The sequence below is a fragment of the Lycium ferocissimum genome, unplaced genomic scaffold (genome assembly GCF_029784015.1).
Source record: "Lycium ferocissimum isolate CSIRO_LF1 unplaced genomic scaffold, AGI_CSIRO_Lferr_CH_V1 ctg6747, whole genome shotgun sequence".
Classification (NCBI taxonomy): domain Eukaryota; kingdom Viridiplantae; phylum Streptophyta; class Magnoliopsida; order Solanales; family Solanaceae; genus Lycium; species Lycium ferocissimum.
Window position 1 is genome coordinate 1 of NW_026726486.1, and position 14,335 is coordinate 14,335.

The following is a 14,335-nucleotide window of genomic DNA, read 5'->3' on the forward strand; positions in this document are numbered from 1 at the left end:
AAGAAATTGATTTCGCTATTGACGTGTTGTCGGATACTAAGCCTATTTCTATTCCTCCTTACCGAATGGCTCCGGCAGAATTGAAAGCGCTAAAGGAACAGTTGAAAGATTTGCTTGAGAAGGGGTTTATTAGACCCAGTTCATCACCGTGGGGAGCACCTGTCCTATTCGTAAGAAAGAAAGATGGCTCCCTACGAATGTGCATCGATTATAGACAGTTGAATAAGGTGACAATAAAGAACAAATATCCTCTTCCGAGAATTGATGATTTATTTGATCAGCTACAGGGAGCCAAGTGGTTTTCCAAAATAGACTTGAGGTCAGGTTATCATCAAGTGAGAGTTAGAGAAGAAGATATTCCCGAGACGGCTTTCAGAACGAGATATGGCCATTATGAATTTCGGGTGATGTCATTTGGGTTAACTAATGCTCTGGCAGTGTTCATGAATTTGATGAATAATTTATTCAGGCCTCTCTTGGATCTATTTGTAATAGTATTCATTGATGACATTCTGGTATACTCTCGCACAGAATCAGAACATGCAGACCATTTACGCATTGTTCTTGGAATTCTTCGAACTCGAGAATTGTATGCAAAATTTTCAAAGTGCAAGTTTTGGCCGAATTCTGTGACATTCTTAGGTCATGTTATTTCAGATGATGGCATTCGAGTTGATACTCAAAAATTTAAAGCTGTGAAGACTTGGCCGAGGCCTACGATGCCTACAAAAGTCCATAGTTTTCTGGGATTGGTAGGTTACTATAGAAGATTCGTAGAGGGATTTTCATCTATTTCAGCCCCATTGACGAAGTTAACCAGAAGTCAGCTAAATTTTAGTGGAATGATGCTTGTGAGCGTAGCTTCCAAGAATTGAAGAACAGGTTGACCTCAGCTCCAGTTTTAACACTCCCAGAAGGGCCAGATGGTTATGTTGTGTCTTTGCGATGCTTCTGGTGTTGGGTTAGGATGTGTGTTAATGCAGCACGGTAAAGTCATTGCTTATGCTTCGAGACAGCTGCGGAAACATGAAAAGAACTACCCAACTCATGATCTCGAATTGGCTGCAGTTATTCATGCATTAAAGATGTGGAGACATTACTTGTATGGTGTGCATGTTCATATCTATCGATCACAAGAGTCTTCAATACATTTTTAAACGAAGGAGTTAAATGCAAGGCAAAGTCGGTGGTTAGAATTATTGAAAGATTATGATGTGAATATTTTATACCACCCAGGAAAGGCAAATGTAGTAGGCGATGCGCTTAGCCGCCGATCAATGGGCGACCTATGTGAAGTTCCTTGGGAGAAGAAAGAATTAATTCATGAGCTCCACCAACTAGCTAATCTTGGAGTACGTATAATTGATTCGGGTAGTACAGGAATATTTTGGGTAGTACAACAACCCAAAAGAACCAAAGCAATATGAATTCAAGGCAAGATATTCGGATGAAATCCACAAACGAACAATCTTCATGAAATCATTGGAAATAAACGGTTCAAAGACCAACAATGGAATCCACCATTAAATCTAGTAAACTAAGTTAAACCCTAGCTAAACAAACTATGTTAATCCTATCGTCACTCAAATATTCATCATCCAAAATCTAAGTAATGAAATAAAAGACAAGCTATATATACAAGCTAAGTAAAGAAGACTAATAGGCAATTACAATGCTACCCTTAATGAAGTAAGGGCCTTGTTTGGCTCTTCTTAGTGTAGTCTTCAATTCAAGAATTGGCCTTCAATGGCCAAACACGCCCCTCCTTGCATAGATGGCCCTCTAATCAACCTTGTATGCATGGCCTTCTTGCAAGCATAACCTTCTTTGCACAAATAGCCAACTCCGACCTTGTCCAAGTTTGCACATGTAGCCAATTTGCGTAAATGTCCCTATTTGCACGTTTGGCCACTTTGCGCATTGGTCCCTTTTCTAGTAGCTTCTTCTTCAAGTCTCGCCAAGCCACCTCCCACACATCATAGGCCTCGTTGTGGGGCTTGTGGGCCTCCAAAGGCCTTCAACGCCATCCTTATCATCCATGCCGCTTGTAGAGCTTGAAGTTCCATATCTTGGCCTTGGATGTAAGTCTTGAAATGAGGTGTGCCAAGTAAGATCGTATCAAGTGAACTCTATCTCCCGCTCAGGAGGAAGACCTGGAAGTTCATCTGGAAAGACATCTGGGAATTCATTAACTACCGGGACTGATTGGAGAGTCGGTCTTTGTCACACCCTAATTTTCGTTAGGGCGTGATGGCACCCGACCCTTACCAAGGGCCGAGCGAACCCTCTGACTCTCGTGGCACTCATAATCATATTGGGCCCTCATAGCATAACATGAGTACATAATGAAAGCTTTTCAGAAGCAAACCTGCTTTTCATCCTTTTCAAATCAAGTAAGACCTGTGATCATATAAGACTCGTAGAATAATGCATCACAATACATCGCTTACGGAGCCGCTTACCAACCGACATACTACATACGACGACCTTTGTACGCAAAAAAGTCTCTAACATGGAACATGGAACCATATCATAATGCTCGACTCGGCAAAGCACTCCGGAGAAAATGGAGCTCGCCGGTCCCGCCGGAACATCTTCTGCTAATATCTTCAACTCATCTGGGTGTACCTGCGTGGCATGAACGCAGCGTCCACAAGAAGGGACGTCAGTACGAGCAACGTACTGAGTGTAAGTGATACAATAACGGATACGCGGAAACGGGAAATTAAGAAGATAAACAAAAGAAAAAGAAAGATAGATAGATTGACACAAAAATAGGCACAATTAGGCAACCAAGGTTCTTCAATAACCAAGACCTCCTAATTACACTCTAGATAGCACCAACCTCTTAGGATGACCTCAAAGGGAATTGAATTCCCAAGCAACCAATCCTCTCACAATCAATAATCAACAAGAGCCTACCAAAGGCCTCTCACAAGTTTCTCTCTCAGAGATAACCCTAAAAACACTCAAAATATTCATAATTCATCAAAAAGTCCCTAAATGAAATGAAAAACAAGCTATATATACAAGCTAAGTAAAGAAGACTAATAGGCAATTACAATGCTACCCTTAATGAAGTAAGGGCCTTGTTTGGCTAGTCTTCTTAGTGTAGTCTTCAATTCAAGGATTGGTCTTCAATGGCCAAACACGCCCCTCCTTGCATAGATGGCCCTCTAATCAACCTTACATGCATGGCCTTCTTGAAATCATAACCCTCCTTGCGCAAAGTAGCCACTTGCACAAATAGCCCTTTGCGCAAATAGCCATCTTCCAGCCTTGAATCACCCAAGCTTGCAATTGTAGCCACTTTAAGAGGCAAGCCTTGGGCCTTGGACTCTTGACTTCTTCTCCCATGCTATCTCCCATAGCTTGAAGGCCCTCCAATGACTCCATTTAAATGCTCCCAAAGCTTCATCCTCCATGAATCCGCTTCCAACATAAATCCTTGGAGAAGTTTGAGTAGTTGAGTCATTTGTGCCATTTAGGATTGTATCATCCTCCCCTTCTTCAAAAGGATTCGTCCTCGAATCCGAACCAGCAAAACCCAAGGGAAAACATACGAAAACATACTCCTCAAGGATTGAGGGTTAGCACACAACGCAATAATCACATATTCATGCCAAGGATGAACAAACTTGTGGTACAACCACACATCTATGACAATCATGACTAACATTTGCACACATGAGGTATCAAGAAGTTGATTCCTCCAAGGTTCATGACATAATGATAGAGTAATAAAACCAATGGATTCAAAATACGAAGTATGCAACTCGACATTGGTTCTATTTGAATATAGCATAATGTCCAAACAAGAACACTCTCATTTTTCAAACAAGGACTCCCCCAAGATAGTGCTCTCAAATCACACAAGGTGTCACCCGGATCAAAGGGGACGAACATCCATCTAGTATGGTCAAGAACACAATCGGCTAGATCATAAGAGCCTTCTTCCACATAAGATGCACTCCCTATATGCTCAAGAATGTCATCATATGCAAACAAGTAATAAAGAAAGGTATCACGTAAAATAATTTCCTCATCAATATCACTCCCCAATGTAACCTCACCATACGGTTCAAGGACTAGATTATCCAAGGGGCTACTATGAAGTTGAACATGAAAGGAAGAATTTGCAATTTCTAGACAAGAATTACCTTCCTTCGTAACACTTTCCTTCCCCACAAATGGATCATAATTCCTCAAAGGAAGATCTCCATCATGGGAAAGAGTGTCTTCATCCCATAGTGGGTTACATATCACATTATAGTCTCTAAAGGAAACTAAACGTTCAACATTACCAATCACCCCACTAGGTTCATCCCTCGCAATAGTCATGTCATCCTCAAATAAAACATTAAAGACAAGAGAGTAATCCATGAACAATGAGGAGTCAAAGCATGTCATTTCACTCTTAAAAGGACCAATGTCATCTTTCAATTCATTTTTGCTCACATGACTATCTACATGACACACATCACCACTACAAATTGGAGTCTTATCACTTGACAATAAAGTACGATTAAGAGACTCATTTTGACATGAAATAAACAAGGGTGAGATGTCACCTTCTTTCAATTGACCAACTATATCAACATCATCACTAACTAGAGGTACATTAAACACATCACAAAGATCCTCAAGTAGTGAATTATCATTACAAGCAAGTTGATCAATACAAGTTTCAACGCGAGTTGGTAGTATGTCAAACTCGAAAGAATTACTAACATGATGACCACATGACATTTTACTACCAATCAATTCACAAGTGTCAACACTAGGTGGACACAAATCGATCTTACAAGAAGAATCAATTTGGTCATCTAAAGGATCAACTAGTGTTTGAGCACCTTCATTTAATAATGCACTATCATTCAAAGCACAAGTGTCAATACTAGGTGGACACAAATCAACCTTACAAGAAGGATCAATTCGGTCATCAATAGGATCAACTAGTGTGGGGACACTTTCAATAACGGCATTACCAATACACGACAAAGAAGCATTAGGCTTAACGCAAGGTAAACTAACTTTCATACTTGACTTGACATTAAAATCATATAAAGATGTAGGAGTATAAGGATAAGTGATCTTACCTTGGTGTGCATGCAAGCTCCTTTGACCAATGGAAGGAATGGTTGTGGCCGCCGTCTTTGCCTTCAAGCATGGGGTTCTCTCAAAAGAGGTACCCCTCAAAGATCCATTTCTTCTCACATGAGGCTTGGGATATTGGCTTCTCAATAGCCTTTTCATGTCCTCCCAAGTCTTGATGGGACTTCTCACTTGTCTCCCGCAACATTTCACATACTCCCAATATTTGACAAGCTTTGAGTCAAAAGTTTGAACGGCTAAGTCCATCTTCATTTCTTGTGAATAGTTGTAGCTAGCGAAGATTTCATCTATTATGGACTCCCATTTCTCATATTCTTCTCCACTAGCTTCCTTAGCCAAGGTAGGCCATTTCACATGAGTATCTCGCACTTTTACACTTGGACTCATTCTAAGAAGCACGTATGGAAATAGAGGTTTCCTCTTTTCATCCACGACAAACTTATACCACTCTTGATCATATGGGATCTCATGCCTTTGAAACCAAGGGCCACCTAAGCATACGTGACAAGTATCCATTGGAAGCACATCACACCAAACCTCCTCTTGGTACTCACCAAGTGAAATGAATACCATCACTCTCCTATCAACCCAATACCCTCCCTCGTCATAATAAGGATTTCGCCTATTCACACAAGGTAGCCTTAACTCTTCAACCGCACGAGGGGTGATGAAATTGGTGTAACAATCGTCATCAAGCACAAGGTTCCTCTTTTGCCACAAAGTTTTACCTTGATCTCCATGAATCGCCTCTTTGGAACCACCTTCCTTTGCATAGGATGACTCAACTAGTACTCACATTCCCACTCATGCCTCTTTGCTTCGGATAGTAAGCACTCGAGTCGTCTTCATCTTCATGATGTATAGCACAAGAATTTTCAGCTTCATTATCTTCACCATACGAATCATAACAAGGGTCTTCTTCATCCCCATCTTCCTCATGAGACATATGAGAACCACTCTCATCATATTCTCCGTCAAAATAGTAATTCTCTCCTTGAACTTCCTCATGATCACTATTTCCTATATGACTCTCATATTCCCCATCGTCACACCCTTGATAGCTCCCATAGTCCTCCCCTTCATAACTACAACCATCATCATCATAACAATCATAATCGCCACCACATGAATCGGAATCCATGGAGAAGTACCTGCAAAGAACACTTAGCAAACACGTTAGTAGTAAAGAAACCTCACCACGCTCGTGTTTACACTCGTTTGTGCTCGGCTAGCACCACTCAAACGAACTCACACACTCTTTGCCTTTTACCACTCAAATGGATTGGCCGATGTTGATTCTAGATTGGATTCGGTTGTTTGCAAGGTGCACAATTGCTACTTGAGGTCGGAATGGATTCTTGTTAGACTCGAAGAAAGACGGACGACTCAATTCAATCTAACGGACTTGAACCAAGAAATTAACAACGAAGCAAAACGAAGAAAAGCACGAAAGAATTGGCACGAAAAGAAATGCGGACACAAGAACTAGCAAACACAAGTAGGAACAACTACTAAATGGCTACTAGTTGAGAGACACAAGAAAATTGAATGCAAAAATCGGGAAAATAACTAAAATTTTGGCCGGGTAGGTGATAACTTGAAAACACAGTTGTTCGTGAAGCCCCAATTGATCTAAGGTATCAATTTGAAATAACGGAAATTTTTAAATTTCTATACTCTTTTTTTTTTTTTTTTTTGTTCCTACCAAAGGATTAGGGACACGATCCAACAAGCAATCCCAAGAAAATTTTTGGAATTGAAAAGAATTAAGAACGAATCACACGATCGAAATTGATGAAATTGGACTTACACGACCAAGTGGTAGTGTTTCACGGTCCGTATAAGTTTCCACGGGTCGTATAAGTGGTCGTGTAACAAGGCTAACTTGAGACGAATGTTGGTTTTACGACCAAGTTTCACGAGCGCTCGGGTTGACTTTCACGGACCGTTTAATGTTTCACGGTCCGTGGAACCCGTCCGTATCTTAGGACCAAAATTGGACTTGCCTTTCACGGACCTAAACTTGAGTTTCACGAGTGCTCAGGTTGACTTTCACGGACCGTATAATCGTTAACGGTCCGTGGAAACCGTCCGTATCTTCACGGTCCAAATAGCTTGCCTTTCACGAACCTAAACTTGAGTTTCACGGACCGTATAATATTTTATGGTCCGTGGAACTTGTCCATATAATATGATCTCGGAAAAAAACTTCAATTGGCTCGGGATTTGTGCACGAATTTCTTAGATTTTCTGAATTTCCTTGACTTGATGGACCCTACACAACCTAGTATTTTTCCCTTTGGGGTAGGAAAACACCTTTTGACAACTTTGGAAAAATATTTTGGATCAAACGCAACTTTTAGTCATCTTCTTCCCTATGAAGATTTGAAGGTTGCTCAAGAACACTATGAACACTCAAATTTCAACTACCTTCAAATCAATTTGTTTTTCCTCCAATTTTCGGATCTCGGCTCCTCTTCACTTGTAGAACAAAGCCCAATAGGTTTCAAGTTCCAATTTCACCCAAATCAACAAGACTCACTTCAAGTTCTTCAAGTTTTTCAAAAGCTTCAACTCAAAAATGGTGGATTCTTCAATATTGACCCGATTGACACGAAATTTGAAGATTTGAAACCCTAACGTACTAAGGAACAAGAATCTAATAACAAAACAACAAAACAAACAAAATATTTTGAAACGATTTAATTTTTTTTTTTTTTTGAATTTCGTTTTTTTTTTTTTTAGAATCAAATCCCAAGCTAGATTTTTTGAAACAAACCTAATTTAGGCTCTGATACCAATTAATACAATAACGGATACGCGGAAACGGGAAATTAAGAAGATAAACAAAAGAAAAAGAAAGATAGATAGATTGACACAAAAATAGGCACAATTAGGCAACCAAGGTTCTTCAATAACCAAGACCTCCTAATTACACTCTAGATAGCACCAACCTCTTAGGATGACCTCAAGGGAATTGAATTCCCAAGCAACCAATCCTCTCACAATCAATAATCAACAAGAGCCTACCAAAGGCCTCTCACAAGTTTCTCTCTCTAGAGATAACCTTAAAAACACTCAAAATATTCATAATTCATCAAAAAGTCCCTAAATGAAATGAAAAACAAGCTATATATACAAGCTAAGTAAAGAAGACTAATAGGCAATTACAATGCTACCCTTAATGAAGTAAGGGCCTTGTTTGGCTAGTCTTCTTAGTGTAGTCTTCAATTCAAGGATTGGTTTTCAATGGCCAAACACGCCCCTCCTTGCATAGATGGCCCTCTAATCAACCTTGCATGCATGGCCTTCTTGAAATCATAACCCTCCTTGCGCAAAGTAGCCACTTGCACAAATAGCCCTTTGCGCAAGTAGCCATCTTCCGTCCTTGAATCACCCAAAGCTTGCAATTGTAGCCACTTTAAGAGGCAAGCCTTGGGCCTTGGACTCTTGACTTCTTCTCCCATGCTATCTCCCATAGCTTGAAGGCCCTCCAATGACTCCATTTAAATGCTCCCAAAGCTTCGTCCTCCATGAATCCGCTTCAACATAAATCCTTGGAGAAGTTTGAGTAGTTGAGTCATTTGTGCCATTTAGGATTGTATCAGTAAGGCATGAGTAACAACATATAGAAGGATGCAAAGCATGAATAGTAACAAGACGAAATCATAGGGCATTTCATGAGATAAAGAGTAACTTTTGCACATCCGAGTGCCCTTTTTGGCGGGGACCATATGTATATATATATTATATTGTTGCGGAACGTGCGACCCGATCCATATAATATTTTCTGCGAAACGCGCGCCCGATCCATATATATGTAATAAACGAGTAGCACAGTACATCCGAGTGCCTTTTAGGCGGAACCATGCATGCTTAGTCTTTGCGGAACGTGCGGCCCGATCCATATATATATAATCTTTGCGGAACGTGCGGCCCGATCCATATAATATATTCGCGCGGAACGTGCGGGACGATCCATAACCACGTATCCGCGTCCGGGACGTATCATGTCATATTATACCAACTGATCAGGTGGCTACGCGTATATAACGCTCTCGCCCTTTTCCATATTCCCCATATACATATACATATATCATATTCATATATCATATTCATATATCATATTCATATAGCATATTCATATGTCATACTCATATATCATATTCATATAGCATATTCATGTATCATATGAGTAGCATGCATGAGAGCCCAAATAAAGTCATGTATCTATCGGAGTGACATAAGGTCGGTAACCTCCGATTGTATTATGGAATAATCACGGTCGTCGTGTCTCACCTTGAAGGAACAATTATTATGAGGTGAGCTTGTCAATGAAGAATAACTTCACGAGGAAACATGTAATAGGATCATAAGGCATCAATTCATATACTTGAATCTTTTAAAAGTAGTCATCATTCATGAATAATATTTGAGAAATCAAGAAATAGCTCAACATTCTCATATCGTCATTGAAATCATAGACTCGGAGCCCTTAAACATGGAATCATCATCATCATATTCATCGTAGGAAAATACTCTCATTTTTGACATCATCGTTGTCATTGTAAAACATATCCATCGTTGTTTTCATGGAAGCTTACGGAGTCATAAACCTCCGATTGTGAAAGATACAGACATTTCAGGATTCTTTCAAAAATAGGTCATTAGAACCAACAAGGAAAGTCGCGGGGCCTACGGACGAGCATCAACCCAATCCGGGCCCGCCTATGAAAGTTAAAGATTATTACTCGTTATAGAGACTTCTACGAATGTTTCATAGCAATCCAAGACCGTATGTGGAAGTTACGGTCGTTCGTAGTTTCGGACTCGTTTAGGAACAAAATTCCTTTGAAAGCAAAACTTTTGAAACAATAAAGTTATGGAAGCATTTATGAAATCGTAATCTAAGAATCATGCCTTTGAAAGAAAGGGGCGAGCCTTAACATACCTTGGCCGCTCTCTAGGCTAATCCAAACTTATGCCTTGGCTTCTCACGATCTACAATCACGTCATTAGATATCAACCATTAGTCGTAAGCACTTAAGAATCCGATTTCAAACTAACACTTTGTTTACGGAAATTTGGGCAAAGCATTTCCCCTATAAATCCATCAACCCCGAGAATTCGACTCGGCCAAATCAACAACAACCAAACCAACAATCATAATAACAATATCAATAATCAATTCACAACATGTTCAAGACACTCCAACCCAAATCTTCCAACTACATTAGGAACATCAATATGATTTTCTTCTTCCAAACTCATAAACTACATCAACACTTCCATATGCTAACAACATCATTTTCATCAACTCAAGCGACTATATTAAAATTACATTATGTTCTAAATCGGCCCACAACAATTACGACTTCCATTTGAGTCATCAAACCTTCATTTTCATCACATAATCTACAACAATCAACAACCAAAATACTATATAAAATGAGTTCATTATATTCTGCCAAAAACAGCCCCTACACGGCCAAGTTCCAACATACATAAATTCATGGAGTTTATCCGTTCCTTCACATTACAACATGCTCAACTATCCGTAATACAACAATCCAAACATGCTAAGTAAATTAATTCTTCACTCCTATATCATATCATATACACACGGCTACACATCATATACCATAATTCCATGAACTTCATTCATTTCTACATACTTCAACATGTACAAATCATCCTCAACACATGAAAAGAAGATTGACACTTACCTTTTCCCTTCAACTCCTCTTCTCGGCTAGAAGCGGTTATAGCGACAACGAGTGATTTTCTTGTTCCAACAACTACTCCACGTCCACGAGGACCCTTCAATTAGTAGAAAACCTATGAGAAAGGAATTTTTCTTGATCAATTTAAGGGACCATATTCGGCCAGCCCATCTTGGCCGAATGGTTCCCATGCTTTCTCTATGTTTCTTTCCTTCTCTCTCTCTTGAAATTTCTAGAGCTTATGAATAATGAATTATGCCTTGTATTATTCATCATTTATATATAAATACATGCACATGTTATGCACATGGCCGGTCTCTCTTCCCTTTTTCTTTCTCAAATTTTCTCCAATTTTCTAGATTTTTCTCAAGTCACAAAAGATGAATTACTTGTCTTGCCTTGTCATCTTTGTCCATGTGCATACTTATTCCTTACAAAATATAAGATAAACACATGTACATCTTCATGGCTTAAAATAATTGGCCAACCATGGGTGGGACCCACTTACCACTTTGGCCATTTGGCCACTTCATGAAATTCTTTTTCCAACTTTTAGCCCCTAGTTTTTCCTCATTCCAAATTTGCCCTTAATGCTCCAAACCAATACAAGAATGAATATGCAACTTATGCATTTAAAAAAAAAAATTGTAACCTTGTCCTTAACTTCCCGCCATTAACTCGGAATATTCAAATGTACAAAATGCGAGGTGTAACAGGTGCCTCTGCTTTCAAGTCATGCACACGAACCAGATGATAAATATAACCCTTTCGAACCATATTCCTTGCCTTGAGGTATGAAATAAACTTACTCCTCGGCGATACTGTATTTTCGGTCCACTCTATAACTGGTTCCCCTGGGAATTGGAAGCGAACTACCTTCTTCTGACAGTCAACGTTAGCATAACAAGAAGCTAGCCAATCCATACTCATAATAACATCGAACTCAGTCATGTCCAGCTCTATCAGATCTGCTTTAGTGCAACGGCCACATATAATTACCGAACAATCTCTATATATATGCACACGTACGCAACGAATCTCCTGCCGGTGTAGCTACCTCAAACGGTTCTATCGGTTCAGGTTTTATCCCAATTCTACTAGCAACAAGGGAAGAAATATACGATAAAGTGGAGCCTGGATCTATCAATGCATATACATCTCGGGAGAAGATCAATAATATACCTGTAACCACATTAGGTGACACCTCCTGATCCTGTCGGCTAGCCAAGGCATATATGCGGTTCGAGGGACCGCTAGAACTGGAAGCTCCTGCTGGTGTCGGCATACCCCGCCCCACAGGGCGCATAGCTACAGAAGAGGACGATGAACCGAAGAATCGACCCAAGAGGGCCGAGCCGCACCACCCCGGACTACCCCCAAGCGGACAATCTCTCATAAGACGGCCCCGACGGCCACAAGTAAAACAAGCACCGTAGCACGATAACACTCTCCGGGATGATGCCTCCCACAATGAGAACACCGAGGTATAGGTGGCCTCGGGACCGATCGGAACCCTCCTCTCGTCCACCTCGCGAACCCGAAGCCCCGGGAGCTCGACCGCTCCCGAATATCCGTACCATTCGGTCTCTACCCGCGAACCGCATGTGTCTCCGTCTTGGCCGGGAAAGATATCTACGTTTATACCGCCGCCGAGGTCGCCCGCCTCGAGACTCCCCGCAATAACCGGCCCTGATCTAGCCCTCTGGCCGGCTCCGGCGTCCATAATCTCTCGTCGGCCGACGCCTATGTCGATCCTCCATACCCTCGGCAGTACGCGCCCGCACCCGGCAATATCCATCCGTCGGGAAGCCATCACCATACAAATATCAACCAAATAATGATCCAAATTTCATCACATATCGATACATCCTATCGTCATATCCGCTACAATAGTGGGCGCATATCTGGCCAATGAATCAAACTCGAGACTATAGTCCCGAACACTCCTCGCCATTCCGTCTCAACCGGACGGAATCATCAACCCAGCTCGCCGCATCTCTCCGGAGGTGAGCAATGGCCAAGAAAGGCCTCCACAAACTCGTCCCACACAGCTGGAGGAGCACCCTCGCCCCTAGACAACTCCCAGGACTCATACCAATTAGCAGCTACATCCCGCAACCGATATGAAGCCAACTCGACAGACTCAGTCTCAGAAGCCTTAATGAGCCGCAACGTACGCTGCATCTGTCTAATAAACTCCTGGGGATCCTCCTCGGGCTTCGACCCGGAAAACTCTGGAGGATTACAAGTCAAGAAATCACGGGCCCTCAAACTATCATGTCTATCCGCATGATCACCTCCTAATCCGTGCCTGTGAACCTGCCCCGCCACCAATCTGGTCAGCAACTGGACCGCATCTCTCATAGCCCTATCCTCCGCCCCTGGCTGGGGAGCTGGAGGCTATGTTATTGGAACCTCGGGAGCTGGCGGCGGAGCCGCCTGATCCGGTCGACCGCTCGCTTGCCCTACGTTCCTCTCGATAGTGACGGTGTAGCGAACCGGCCGACGGGGGCACAACCTCAGGCACAGGCTGAGCACGGGCCTTGGTAACTCTCCGAGCCTGGCTAGTCTCTCCGGCCATCGCCTTGCCCTTCCGGGTAGCCGTTGCCTTCTTTGGAGGCATCGCCGAAAAAACATAACAATTCGTTAGGGAGGAATCATCCCGATAATCGCCTCTATCGCACGATCTAGGATAAGAAGGAAAGATGACATCCTAAATGTCCCGTAGCTTCCTGTTTATAGATGTGGTGCACAACACACCGATAAACAAGACTCTACTAGACACGGTCTGTAGACACTCCGAGGACGGACCGCTCTGATACCACTTTTGTCACGATCCAACCCCGTAGGCCGTGACTAGTGCCCGAGCTGGACACTCATGCACACCCATTAATCAGAATCAGCATACAAATATCTTATACATATACAAAGGTCAGACGTCGTCTCCAAAGTGTCGCATGTACAAATAGATATCACAGAAGCCATCAAGGCTATCATAAAGCACAACGTCCCAAAATATATACAAACGCAAGCCGACAAGGCTGCCACGGCGAATGGGACCGCCCAAAACATAGATCATACGAACACAACTGAACAGTAATATTCCCAACCCACATATATGTCTACAGACCTCTGAAAGTAACAACAGGATCATATGACGGGACAGGACCCCGTCGTACCCCTGAATAAACATATACATATGCAACGGAAGAGTCCGTACCAAAATATAGGCTCGGAACAAAGGAGCACTCCAAGATAGCGAGTAGGTGTCCTAAGCCGGCGGATCACCAAAGTGGGCGTACAGCACTGCGGGCATGAAACGCGCCCCGAAGAAAGGGGGTCAGTACGGAATATGTACTGAGTATGCAAAGCATGAAATACAGTAAACAGGATCATAACCGGAACAAGAAGTACAGTAAATAAGTACAATATCCAGAATACCAAAATATTTACTTTTGAAACACAAATCATGCATGGGGCTCAGGGAACATGGTCGC